The sequence below is a fragment of the Salvelinus namaycush genome, chromosome 26 (assembly GCF_016432855.1).
Source record: "Salvelinus namaycush isolate Seneca chromosome 26, SaNama_1.0, whole genome shotgun sequence".
Classification (NCBI taxonomy): domain Eukaryota; kingdom Metazoa; phylum Chordata; class Actinopteri; order Salmoniformes; family Salmonidae; genus Salvelinus; species Salvelinus namaycush.
In genome coordinates, this window is record NC_052332.1 from 8,944,851 (window position 1) to 8,959,557 (window position 14,707).

A 14,707-nucleotide genomic window follows, 5' to 3' on the forward strand; every position below is an offset into this window, starting at 1 on the left:
ACTCAAGGGTTTTAGTACTATATCTCTTGACACAATGATGAAAATAATTATGGCCTATAAAACCTTCAAGCTGCATACTGAACCCTATTCCAACTAAACTACTGAAAGAGCTGCTTCCTGTGCTTGGCCCTTCTATGTTGAACATAATAAACATCTCTCTATCCACCGGATGTGTACCAAACTCACTAAAAGTGGCAGTAAAAAAGCCTCTCTTGAAAAAGCCAAACCTTGACCCAGAAAATATGAAAAACTCTCGGCCTATATCGAATCACCCATTCCTCTCAAAAAAAATTGAAAAAGCTGTTGCGCTGCAACTCACTGCCTTCCTGAAAACAAACAATGTATACGAAATGCTTCAGTCTGGTTTTTAGACCCCATCATAGCACTGAGACTGCACTTGTGAAGGTAGTAAATTACCTTTTAATGGCGTCAGACCGAGGCTCTGCATCTGTTCTCGTGCTCCTAGACCTTAGTGCTGCTTTTGATACCATGGATCACCACATTCTTTTGGAGAGATTGGAAACCCAAATTGGTCTACACGGACAAGTACTGGCCTGGTTTAGATCTTATCTGTCGGAAAGATATCAGTTTGTCTCTGTGAATGGTTTTTCCTCTGACAAATCAACTGTAAATTTCGGTGTTCCTCAAGGTTCCGTTTTAGGACCACTATTGTTTTCACTATATATTTTACCTCTTGGGGATGTCATTCTAAAACATAATGTTAACTTTCACTGCTATGCGGATGACACACAGCTGTGCATTTCAATGAAACATGGTGAAGCCCCAAAATTGCACACGCTGGAAGCCTGTGTTTCAGACATAAGGAAGTGGATGGCTGCAAACGTTCTACTTTTAAACTCGGACAAAACAGAGATGATTGTTCTAGGTCCCAAGAAACAAAGAGATCTTCTGTTGAATCTGACAATTAATCTTGATGGTTGTACAGTCATCTTAAATAAAACTGTGAAGGACCTCGGCGTTACTCTGGACCCTGATCTCTCTTTTGACGAACATGTCAAGCTTTTTTCCATTTACGTAACATTGCAAAAAAAAAAAAAAATCTGTCCAAAAATGATGCTGAAAAATTAATCGATGCTTTTGTTACTTCTAGGTTAGACTACTGCAATGCTCTACTTTCCGGCTACCCGGATAAAGCACTAAATAAACTTCAGTTAGTGCTAAACACGGCTGCTAGAATCCTGACTAGAACCAAAAAATGTGATCATATTACTCCAGTGCTAGCCTCCCTACACTGGCTTCCTGTTTAGGCAAGGGCTAATTTCACGGTTTTACTGCTTACCTACAAAGCACTACATGGGCTTGCTCCTACCTATCTTTCCAATTTAGTCCTGCCATACATACACGCACGCTACAGTCACAAGACGCAGGCCTCCTAATTGTCCCTAGAATTTCTAAGCAAACAGCTGGAGGCAGGGCTTTCTCCTTTTTTATGGAATGGTCTGCCTACCCATGTGAGAGACGCAGACTCAGTCTCAACCTTTAGGTCTTTATTGAAGACTCATCTCTTCAGTAGGTCCTATGATTGAGTGTAGTCTGGCCCAGGAGGGTGAAGGTGAACGGAAAGGCACTGGAGCAAACTAACCGCCCTTGCTGTCTCTGCCTGGCCGGTTCCCCTCTATCCACTGGGATTCTCTGCCTCTAACCCTATTACAGGGGCTGAGTCACTGGCTTACTGGTGCTCTTCCATGCCGTCCCTTGGAGGGATGCGTCACTTGAGTGGGTTGAGTCACTTGACGTGGTCTTCCTGTCTGGGTTGGCGCCCCCCCCTTGGGTTGTGCCATGGCGGAGATCTTTGTGGGCTATACCTGGCCTTGTCTCAGGATGGTAAGTTGGGGGTTGAAGATATCCTTCAAGTGGTGTGGGGGCTGTGCTTTGGAAAAGTGGGTGGGGTTATATCCTGCCTGTTTGGCCCTGTCCGGGGGTATCATCGGATGGGGCCACAGTGTCTCCTGACCCCTCCTTTCTCAGCCTCCAATATTTATGCTGCAGTAGTTTATGTGTCGGGGGCTAGGGTTAGTCTGTTATAACTGGATTATTTCTCCTGTCATATCCGGTGTCCTGTGTGAATTTGAGTATGCTCTCTCTAATTCTCTCTTTCTTTCTTTCTCTCTCTCCGAGGACCTGAGCCCTAGGACCATGCCTCAGGACTACCTGGCATGATGACTCCCAGTCCACCTGGCCGTGCTGCTGATCCAGTTTCAGCTGTTCTGCCTGCGGCTATGGAACCCTGACCTGTTCACTGTGATTACTATTATTTGACCATGCTGGTCATTTATGAACATTTGAACATCTTGGCCATGTTCTGTTATAATCTCCACCCGGCACAGCCAGAACAGGAGCGGAGGCCACCCCAGAAGAGGAGCCTCATAGCCTGGTTCCTCTCTAGGTTTCTTCCTAGGTTTTGGCCTTTCTAGGGAGTTTATCCTAGCCACCGTGCTTCTACACCTGCATTGATTTCTGTTTGGGGTTTTAGGCAGGGTTTCTGTACAGCACTTTGATATATCAGCAGATGTAAGAAGGGCTATATAAATACATTTGATTTGATATCAGACTAGGCCAACTTGCAGTTTAATGGAGGAATAAGGAAATTATGTTTGTTTCAGCATCTGGAACAATGTTCAGGCCTGACTGTTGTTTAAAGTGTCACAAAACATTTATTACTGTTAAAGAACCATGGTTTATGACCAGTGTTGGTAAAAGTACCCAATTTTCATACTTGAGTAAAAGTAGAGACACGCTAATAGAAAATGACTCAAGTAAAAGTGAGTCACCCAGTAAAATACTACTTGAGTAAAAGTCTAAAAGTAGTTGGTGTTAAATATACTTAAGTATCAAAAGTAAAAGTATAAATCATTTCAAATTCCTTATATTAAGCAAACCAGACGGTTCTTAAAATATATATATATATTTACAGATAGCCAGGGGCTATCTGTGGTAGGCCTACTTTATGATCAAATAGCCAGAGAAGCCTACTTGACCTCTGTTAAAACTGTAACTTAAAGCGGGTCCAGACTTATTGTTCGCAGTAAATGCACAGAATTTTCACAATGTTCAAGTTTATACTCAGCAGACCTATAAAAGCCTCATGACATGTATTAATATGTGATCAAGGGTTGATTTTTAATGGAAACATTCACGTAAACAGTCAATTGGCGAAGGCTAGAACACTAAAAATATGTTCAATGCAAGAACCATGTCTCTGTCACTAAGAAACACAGTCTTGTGCGGGTATTTATCAGATTCACTCGAAAGGCAAGCTGGGAAATATGCAAATAAACCTTTACACTCTATAGTGTTAAAACAACACCCCAATTGTTTAGTGCCTTTAGCTGAATAAATATGTTCATGTGTTTAAAAAGTATTACAGCATATAAACATGTTCTGGTGTTTACAATCGAAACACTGTGACGTGTTTTCATTGACATTCTAAATGCCTTGACAAGTTTGAAACGTGTTGAGTTGTGTGTTCAGATCCTAAACACTTGGTTTTACAGTGTAACGGAATGACGAAAGGACTTTCATGCTCCTCCAAGCACTTACATTCATCTTGAAGTACCATTAGTGGAGATGGATTTTCTCCACACAAGTACTGTAAAGTATACACATAGACTTTTTCAAAGGACCTGGGTTCCATGGGTACTTATCTTCTTCATCCTCTCTACCTTTATAATCATATGGTGTAAAAACCTCAACTTCAATATGACTCCCTTTAAACTCATCACCACGCATCCCAAACAGCACTCTCCCTATATAGTAGACTGCTTCTGAACAGAGTGCATATATAGGGAATAGCGTACCATTTATGAGGCAACCTTTCTCTCAGTCAGTATTTCTGATGTAATCCCCAAGTCTGTCTTCGCTAAGGGTATTAAAGAGATGTGATTTGGTGTTTCAGCTCAGATGAACAGAGGATTTCTCGTTTCACTCTGTCATTTTCCGGTGTGTGTGTGTGTGTGTGTGTGTGTGTGTGTGTGTGTGTGTGTGTGTGTGTGTGTGTGTGTGTGTGTGTGTTTCTGCCATTTTCATCCATGGCTTTGTTTAGACAGGATAGGAGGCAGTTATAAGCAAGCAGTACCAGAGAGCAGATTGGGAGGAGTAGAGGGCTCCACCTGAATCATTGACATCAACTCACAGTCACAGAAGAGTCAAACTCACATCAATAGAGAGAAACTGTGTTAGGAGTCATTGTTATTTTGAAGACGATTTCAAGAAAGCAGCCAGAGAAACCTAATAATGATTCAGGTGACGTGAGAGGGAAATAGTGTGAATACACTGAGTGTACAAAACATTAGGAACACCGGCTCTTTTCATAGACTGACCAGGTGGAACCAGGTGAAAGCTATGATCCCTTATTGATGTCACTTGTTATATCCACTTCAATCAGTGTAGATGAAGGGAAGGAGACAGGCTAAAGAAAGCCTTGAAACAATTCAGACACGGATTGTGTATGTATACCATTCAGAGGGTGAAGGGCAAGACAAAAGATTTAAGTGCCTTTGAACAGGATAATGTAGTAGGTGCCAGGCGCACTGGGTTTTTCACGCTCAACAATATACTGTGAGTATCTAGAATAGTCCACCACCCAAAGGACATCCAGCCAACTTAACACAACTGTGGGAAGCATTGGAGTCAACATGTGCCAGCATCCCTGTGGAACGCTTTCAACACCTTGCAGAGTCCATACCCCGATGAATTGAGGCTGTTCTGAAGACACAATTGGGTGCAACTTAATAGGAAGAAGGCGTTCCTAATGTTTTGTGCACTCAGTGCATGTGAGAGAGAAAGCAAAGGTTTATTTGAGAAAGAGTAGTTCTGGGTAAAAGAAAGAGAGAGAGAGAGAGGGAAAGGATGGAGAAGAAAGAAGAGGGGAGGAGGAGAAAGAATGAGAGACAGATGGAGTAAGGATAAGAGAAAGACTGAAAGACAATGACTAAAATCAATCTACAGTAAACATGTTGTCCCCATGAATGATGTAGTGCAAATGTAACCTTAACTCAGCATAAACATAACCATAACTCAATGTAACATATCTCACCCTTATACACTACAATTGCCAAGCACTGAAGTATGATAGACAAATATCAATCAAACAACATGTTGGTTGTGCATTTTCAACACTCTCCTTGCACTGTTTTCACCACAATGACGTATATACACTAGATAGCTGATGCCTCTATCTGGCCAATGAAACAATTTAAAGCCACTGTGCCACCATCTTAGCACTCCTCCTTTCAGGGTTTTGAGTAAAGGGAGTGCATTCACACAAATCAATAGCCCCACATTAAAAATAAATATTCTTAGAGATCGGCGTCCCGTCAACCGGACAGTTGTAAATCATGCAGTGCCTTGTGTCACGATCGCAGATTTTAGAGAAACAACAGATGTCGGTACTTATAGGTGTCTTATATCGGCTGAAAGCTTAAATTCCTGTTAATATAACTGCACTGTCCAATTTACAGTAGCTATTACTGCGGAAAAAATATAATGCTATTGTTTGAGGAGAGCTCCTAACAAAACACTTTTTCACCACGATCGATTTGATAAATTCACCTCTGAAGGTGAAATGTGTACTTACATTCTGAAATCTTGCTGATTTATCATCCAGTGGGTCCCAGAGATAACAGGAAGTGTCGTTTGTTAGATAAAATCATTTTATTTCCTATAAAGGTCCATATAGCATGCACGATCGATTTTGTATTTCCACTCGTTCAATTTGCAAAGAAAGGAATCTGTGAAAATCTAACGCTAAAAGCTGTTTCAACGAGTCAAATCACGTTCGTATTTATTCCTCAGAGATCCTAGAACGTAACCAGACTTCACTATGTCATTGGGGGTGTAGTATATCCTACAGCATACCATATTTGGTCAGAGAGCGACGCCTTTATGGCACGCCGATGACGCGGACGATCTTCACTTGAATGACTCTCACTTTGCCAAATAAGCACCAATCGGGGTCAAACAAAGCTAGCTAGATAGCCAATGAGCTGGGATTTACGGGAGTATCTGTAGCAAAATGTAGCTGCTGGAACAAAAATTATTAGAGTTATGAAGGTATGAAAACTGGTTGTTTTCAAATGTTGAACTTATACTATGGCTACTAATACTGAAAAAGCTACATCAAAGTCTAAGTATACAGATTTGACGATATACTTGCAGAAATTTTTTATATGAATGTAAATGTCTCCTTCACGATTTGCCCAAATGTACCTGTGTGAATTCACATTAAATGTCGTGTAGTTCTCATACTTCCAGTTATCCGTCTGAAACGTTGCACAAACACTGCTGCCATCTTGTGGACACCATTGGATTTACAACCAGAGTGATGGTGAGATGTAGGACCTTTCTGTTGCATTTCAAAGATGGTGGTGGAAACGAAAAATGGTTGTTTTTCCTTTGTGTTTTCTTCTACCAGATCTATTGTGTTATATTCTCCTACATTCAAATCACATTTCCATAAACTTCAAAGTGTTTCCTTTCAAATGGTACCAAGAATATGCATATCCTTGCTTCAGGGCCTGAGCTACAGGCAGTTAGACTTAGGCATGTCATTTTCGGTGAAAATTGAAAAAAAGGGGCTATCCTTAAGAAGTTTTTTAAACAAGTCAACCTATGGATGCAGCCAGCTCCAATTCAAGAGATGCGGAATAACATTTCATTTGTAAGTACCAAAACTATATAGGTTGTTATGGGAAATGTATTTCTCATGATGATGAATGATATGAGTCATATCAAAATTATATGACTGTAGGTCAAACGGGGCAAGAGATATGCTTGTTTAAAGTTTGGTGGGGGACAAAAAGTACAAATAACAGAAAAATGAATGGGCAGAGCTTAAACCAATACCGAAGCCTATTATATCAAATACATATAGGTATGTCATATACACTATATATACAAAAGTATGTGGACACCCCTTCAAACAAGTGGATTCGGCTATTTCAGCCACACCCGTTACTGACGTGTATAAAATCGATAGACAGACATTGGCAGTAGAATGGCCTTACTGAAGAGCTCAGTGACGTTTAACGTGGCACCGTCATAGGATGCACCCTTTCCAACAAGTCAGTTCATCAAATGTCTGCATTGCTAGAGCTGCCCCGGTCAACTGTAAGCGCTGTTATTGTGAAGTGGAAATGTCTAGGAGCAACAACGGCTCAGCCGTGAAGTGCTAGGCCACACAAAATCATAGATGGGACTGCCAAGTGAAAAAGCACGTAGCACGTAAAAATCATGTATCCTCAGTTGCATGTATTACTTATACATATGTGGTAGTATGCATTTTACAAATATGTGCAAGTCATATATTTACATGTATTTGTTAAAAATATCTTTAACAGTATGCATGATTATTTATCGTCAGTATATTTATATATGAATATTACATATATGTTTATCATGAGCAATCATAGTTAATAATATATGGTGATATAAAAAAGGAAATGTCTTCTCACTGTCAACTGTGTTTATTTTCAGCAAACTTAACATGTGTAAATATTTGTGTGAACATGACAAGATTCAACAACTGAGGCATGAACTGAACAAGTTCCACAGACATGTAACTAACAGAAATTGAATAATGTGTCCCTGAACAAAGGGGGGTTCAAAATCAAAAGTAACAGTCAGTATCTGATGTGGCCACCAGCTGCATTAACTTCTACTTCATCACAATCCCGGATCCGGGAGCACCCCCATCAGTAAAAAAGCTGACTAGCATAGCCTAGCATAGCGTCACAAGTAAATACTAGCATCTAAATATCATTAAATCACAAGTCCAAGACACCAGATGAAAGATACACATCTTGTGAATCCAGCCATAATTTCTGATTTTTAAAATGTTTTACAGGGAAGACACAATATGTAAATCTATTAGCTAACCACGATAGCAAAAGACACAACTTTTTTTTTCCACCATTTTTTTCCTGCATAGGTAGCTATCACAATTTCGACCAAATAAAGATATAAATAGCCACTAACCAAGAAACAACTTAATCAGATGACAGTCTGATAACATATTTATTGTATAGCATATGTTTTGTTAGAAAAATGTGCATATTTCAGGTATAAATCATAGTTTACCATTGCAGCCACCATCACAACTCTCACCAAAGCAACTAGAATAACTACAGAGACCATCGTGTATTACCTAAATACTCATCATAAAACATTTCTGAAAAATACACAGCGTACAGCAAATGAAAGACAAAGATCTTGTGAATCCAGCCAATATTTCAGATTTTTTAAGTGTTTTACAGCGAAAACACAATATAGCATTATATTAGCTTACTACAATAGCCAACCACACAACAGCATTGATTCAGGCCAACAATAGCGATAACGAATAAACCAGCAAAAGATATAAATTTTTTCACTAACCTTCTCAAACTTCTTCAGATGACAGTCCTATAACATCATATTACACAATACATATAGAGTTTGTTCGAAAATGTGCATATTTAGCGGCACAAATCGTGGTTATACAATGAGAAAAGTAGCCAAACTGCCAACAATATGTCGGGAGAAATCTTGGGAGAGGCACCTAGTCTAATCAGTAACTAATCCTAAACTTGACTAAAAAATACAGGTTGGACAGCAAATGAAAGATACATTAGTTCTTAATGCAATCGCTGTGTTAGATTTTTAAAATTAACGTTACTACGACATACAGCGTGCGTTAAAGCGAGACCGCACCGAGATTAATGGCGGAATATGAGTTTAACATTTTTCAACAGAACAACGAATTAACATCATATATAGTTCTTACTATTTGATGAGCTTCCATCAGAATCTTGGGCAAGGTGTCCTTTGTCCAAAAGAATCGTTGCTCGGTTGTAGATTGTCGCCTTCAACGTTGGAATTAGCAGTAAACATTAGCCATGTGGGCCAGACGTGCCCAAGTCCCTAGAACGCAGCACAAATAAATACCCGAAAATCGCAATATACTGATATAAACTGATATAACTCGGTTTAATATAACAACATTATGATGTCTTTAACACCTATATCGAATAAAAACAGAGCCGGATATATCTAAGGGCTATAACGGGAGCTTTCTATAACGACAGCCAGAGGTCCTTTCTGCGTCCTGGCGAAGAGAACAAAGGACGGACCCCACGTTCCCAGCCCATTTATAAGCTCTCAGATCTGCCTAGCAACACCATTTCAATTCTCACTATTCGCTGACATCCAGGGGAAGGCGTATGCAGTGCATCTCAACCAATAGAAGACAGGCATATTTATAAACGGATCTCAGAACAGCCGGCAGATTTCAGCATTCTCACATCCTCATAGGAAAATTGCTCTAACTCCAGTTCTGTTTTACTCACAGATATAATTCAAACTAGAGAGTGTTTTCTATCCAATAGTAATAATAATATGCATATTGTACGAGCAAGAATTGAGTACGAGGCAGTTTGGGAACGAAATTATTAAAGTGCCAACAGCACCCCCTATTGAGAAAAGGTTAAGTACTGCAGTGCATCTCCTCCTCATGGACTGCACCAGATTTGCCAGTTCTTGCTGTGAGATGTTACCCCACTCTTCCACCAAGGCAAGGACATTTCTGGGGGGAATGGCCCTAGCCCTCACCCTCCGATCCAACAGGTCCCAGAAGTGCTCAATGGGATTGAGATCCAGGCTCTTCGCTGGCCTGACATTCCTGTCTTGTACAGGCCTTGGTGAAACGCTCATTCCTTTGACGATAAATCTGACCATCACCCCTGGTGAGACAAAACCGTGACTAGTCAGTGAAGAGCACTTTTTTTACTGTCTGGTCCAGCGACGGTGGGTTTGTGCCCATAGGCGACATTGTTGCCGGTGATGTCTAGTGAGGACCTGCCTTTACAACAGGCCTACAAGCCCGAAGTCCTGCCACTCTCAGCCTACTGCGGACAGTCTGAGCACTGATGGAGGGATTGTGCATTCCTGGTATTACTCAAGTAGTTGTTGTTGCAATCCTGTACCTGTCCCACAGGTGTGATGTTCGGATGTACCGATCTTATGCAGGTGTTGTTACACATGGTCTGCCACTGCGAGGACGATCAGCTGTCCGTCCTGTCTCCCTGTAGCGCTGTCTTAGGAGTCTCACAGTACGGACATTGCAATTTATTGCCCTGGCCACGTCTGCAGTCCTCTTGCCTCCTTGCAGCATGCCTAAGGCACGTTCACACAGATGAGCAGGGACCATGGGCATCTTTCTTTTGGTGTTTTTCAGAGTCAGTAGAAAGTCCTCTTTAGTGTCCTAAGTTTTCATAACTGTGACCATCTTACCGACCGTTCCACGGGTACATGCTCATTAATTGTTTATGGTTCATTGAACAAGCATGGGAAACAGTGTATAAACCCTTTACAATGAAGATCTGTGAAGTTATTTGGATTTTTACGAATGATCTTTGAAAGACAGGGTCCTGAAAAAGGGGCTTTTCTTTTTTTGTTGAGTTTATGTGCAAGAAATGTAATTAAACTGTCACGACTTCTGCCGAAGTCAGCCCCTCTCCTTGTTCGTGCGGCGTTCAGCGATCAACGTCATCGGCTTTCTAGCCATCGCCGCTCCATTTTTCGTATATCCATTGGTCTTGTCTTGTTTTCATACACACCTGGTTTTCATTTCCCCAAATTAAGCTACTTGTATTTAACTCTCTGTTTCCCATCATGTTTTGTGTGTAATTGTTTTCATTTTAGGTGGTGTTAGTTTACGCGCTCTACTTTTATGTTCCGTTTTTTGAGCGCGTTTGATTTATGTAGTGCTCTCGTTTTTTGGAACTATAATAAAAGTGCCCCTGTTCATTATAATCTGCTCTCCTGCACTTGACTTCGCCTCCAATACACCATCCTGACAGAATTACACACCTTCAATGGAGTCAGCAGGAGCAGGCACCCCGATTAGAGGAGTCGGGGAGCGCGTCCAGGATCATTCGGCCATGTTACAACATATTGGTGCCATGATGGATCGCATTGTCCAGACCATGGACCGCTAGGAGAGACAGGAAGTCTCTCCAGTGCTGCGACCAGTACAACCGGGGTTATCTTTATCCGTTCCATCCGGAGAGAGTTCCAGTGGGATGCGTGTCTCCCTTCCTAGAGAGTATGATGGAACAGCAGCACAGTGCCAGGGATTCTTGTTACAACTGGACCTCTACCTGGCCACTGTGCACCCAGCTCCCTCAGGAGGAGGGAGTCTCCTGTCTCACAGGAAGAGCGCTGGAGTGGACAAACGCCGTGTAGAGAGAAGGAGACGCGGCACCAGACCACTTCGAGGAGTTCACCCGTCCCTTCAGGGCCATCTTCGACCATCCACCTGAGGGCAGAGCGGCGGGGGAGAGGCTCTTCCATCTGAGACAGGGGACGAGGAGTGCCCAGGACTTCGCCCTGGAATTCCGGATCTTGGCCGCCGGAGCAGGCTGGAACGACAGGGCCCTCATCGACCATTATCGATGCAGCCTACGAGAAGACGTCCGACGTGAGCTGGCCTGCAGGGATTCCACCATTTCCGGGTGGCATCCCGGAAAATGAGAAAGAGAAAGAGACTGATTCCCTCCTCATGATTCCCCTGCATAACCATGGCCAAGGAGATGGTGGCCTCCTTGATTAGCCCGGACCCTAATGGTCGACTATCTAGAGCGTGTACCGAGAAGGGTCTAACTATGGGAAAAATAGGGATCCCTAACCTAATGGCTAATGCTCTGTCGATAAAATTCCCAGCTGCGCCTGAATCGACGAGCGCCTTATGCTGGGAATGTGGGGGAAAACTCAGGGAAACAAACAGGTACAAACAGTTGATCAACAGAGGACTCTGGATGAGTGTGGTGCAAACTAATCTGAGATGACGCCAGAGTGCCCTGCCTGTTGCCTCGACTCTCAGAGTCGTTTAGATCATTTGGGACTTCTCCTCCAGCACTTCCTCGAAGAGTATTAATTTGTCTTTTTGAGAAGGTTTAAATCCTAAGCAACCTGCCTACACATAGTTTGAAGTACAATACCAACATAGTTACTGTAGTAGGTCAAAGCCGGGAGCTGGAAAACCTTGGTAGAGCATGGGTGGAATAGGCATGGTGGCGCTTGTGAATTTCCTTTCTCTTTCGCCTTCAGACAAATGCCTACTTCACACTTAAAACATAATTTTTTTTGCATATTTCAGCTATTTCATGACAATAGCTGAAACAGGACAGGAGATATGCTTGTTCAAAGTTTGGCATTTTTGTTGATTACTATAGCACTCCCTTTTTGCCAATCAGTGTACTTTTGTAAATGCCAGATCTCCACGGCAAGACGCATCATTCACCCTAGTTTCATATAAATCTGTCCAGTACTGTCTGAGATATCACGTGTGACTAGCGTACTAACGGACGGAGACAGATCAACAGTCCCCTCCGCGATTTCATCATGGGGGTACAGAAAGTATGTGTGTGTGCACCCCCACCGAGGCATTGTTCCAAATGAGTAGAGATATTGTTTAGACCCAAGCTCCCTGATTCTGCCATTCAGGCTGATTGGGCATTGTTTGTTTCAAAGCTCAAATGTCAGGGGGAAACAGACAGACAGAGAGCTAAAATATCACAGTCAGTCTCCCAGTCAGCCATCACACAGACAAGTTTCATATTTACTCTGCAGCAGCCATCACCACAGCTCGTCTCCCGGGAAAGGTAAACCAAATACTTCATCAACCTGCAGAGGAGAAATCGATAACTTCTCTCTCCCCTTCCTTCATCTCCCCATCCTCTCTCTCTCTCTCTCCTCTCTACCCTCTCGGTGGAAAAGGTTGTGGACATGGTTGATTTTGTTCGGCTTATAGAAGTTAATGGAACTACTGTCTTAATCCGTAGACTGCTGTTACCAGTGTGTACACAGTCAGACACAAACATCTGTTAGTTTACCGAAGTTTAGTGAAGGTAGTGCAACATCAGTGTGTGCCATCTCTAGGTCAACCAATTCCTTAAAATAGCCTAATTAGGGATCTGTTATTTCGCACATATCGCCATGCTACAGGGAACAAGTCAGAGAGACTCTGGTGTGTGCGTGTGTGTGTGTGTGTGTGTGTGTGTGTGTGTGTGTGTGTGTGTGTGTGTGTGTGTGTGCGTACTTGCGTGAATTTGTGTGTTTGCTTCTACATGATGCTGCCGCAGTACCTGTCACACTGCAGCACTCTCTCACTATAGTTCACTCTCTCCCACCCTCTCTCTCACTTGCTTTCTATTCTCTACTCTACCTCTCTCCTAGCATCTCTATTGTTTCCTTGTGTTTCTCTGTCCTCATTCCTCCGTCTCTCTCCCTTGCCGTTTCTCTTGCTGTCATTCTGTTTAGCTGTGACTATTTATGTGTTTGTACAAGTGTGTGGTTATCCTTTTTCACCTTGAATCTTGTTCTGCAGAGAGGTCACTAGCTGGCACAGCCACAAAGTAATTCAAACTAACCTTAACCCTAACCTTAACCACACTGCTAACCCTAATGCATAACCCTGACCTTAAATTAAGACCAAAGAGCACATTTTAGCTTTCATGAATTTTTACAATATAGCCAATTTTGACATTGCAGCTGACCGGTCTAGAAGAAATCACTTCGATTTGACCCCCTTTCAAATCATCCCCTTGGTCTCTCTCTCTCTCTCTCTCTCTCTCTCTCTCTCTCTCTCGCAGTGCATGCTAGGTGTTTTTGGGAGTTTGAGTGTTTGGTGTGGCGGGCTCTGTCCTATCTTATTTTCTTGATTCTGTCCTTGGTCTTTTCTTTCAACTTTTAGTTTCTATGGTGGAGGGTTAATGCACTATTTGTTTTTGCGGTATCCACAGGTTTTTTCAAAGTTAGGGTGGAAGAGGACAGTTAGTTTCCTGGGGTTTGAAAGATGTGGTGTGTGTGATGGTTTCTCAGCCTAGCGTGGAGGAGACACTGTCGATACGGCATGGATTCAGGTGTGTTCCTGAGAATGGAGTTAAAGTGGAGGAGGTTCTGCTCGAAGTCGGTGAACAGGTAGGAGCTGAAATCATACATTCCGCTTCCAGAATGAACAAAGCTGTGGTTGTGTTCATGAAAAGAGCAAATTTGGTTGGTAGGCAAATTGCTATTTGTAAGAGGTGGGTCGACAACGGTGGTAGTTGTAAATTTGCCTCCGTTTATTACGGATGATCAAATCAGGAAAGAGCTGAGTCGTTTTAGTAAGTTTGCTAGCGGTTTTCGTGCACTGTCGGCAGGTTTTCAGGCAGATGCTGTTAAGCATGTTGTTTCGTTCTGGAGGCAGGTGTTTATGTTTCTGAATTACAATGAGCAACAGCTAAATGTGCCTTTTAAAGTGAGGCATGGGGAGGGGCTCTACGCAGGGTTTGCCAGCACAGATAGTCTACTGTGTTTTGAATGTGGGTATTTGGGGCATAAGAGATTTGCATGCCCATATAAAGGCAGTAGAAGGTGAGGGCACAAGCGCCAGTGGGGGAAATCGAGGTCAACGTGCAGGGGGCAATGAGATGCAGACAGCAGAGGCTGGGCCTAGTCATGCCAGGGATGGTGGTGTAGATGAGGCTGGGTCAAGTCAGGCCAAAGATGGTGGGGTAGTTGAGGCTGGGCCTAATCATGCTATGGAGGGTGGTGTAGATGAGGCTAGGTCTAGTCAGGTTATGCTAGTGGATGAGGAGAGTATAGTGGGGAAGTGTAAGAGACTAGGTTGGGAGGAGGAGGGTGTCAAGCAGGAAAGGAGGGGGGAGGG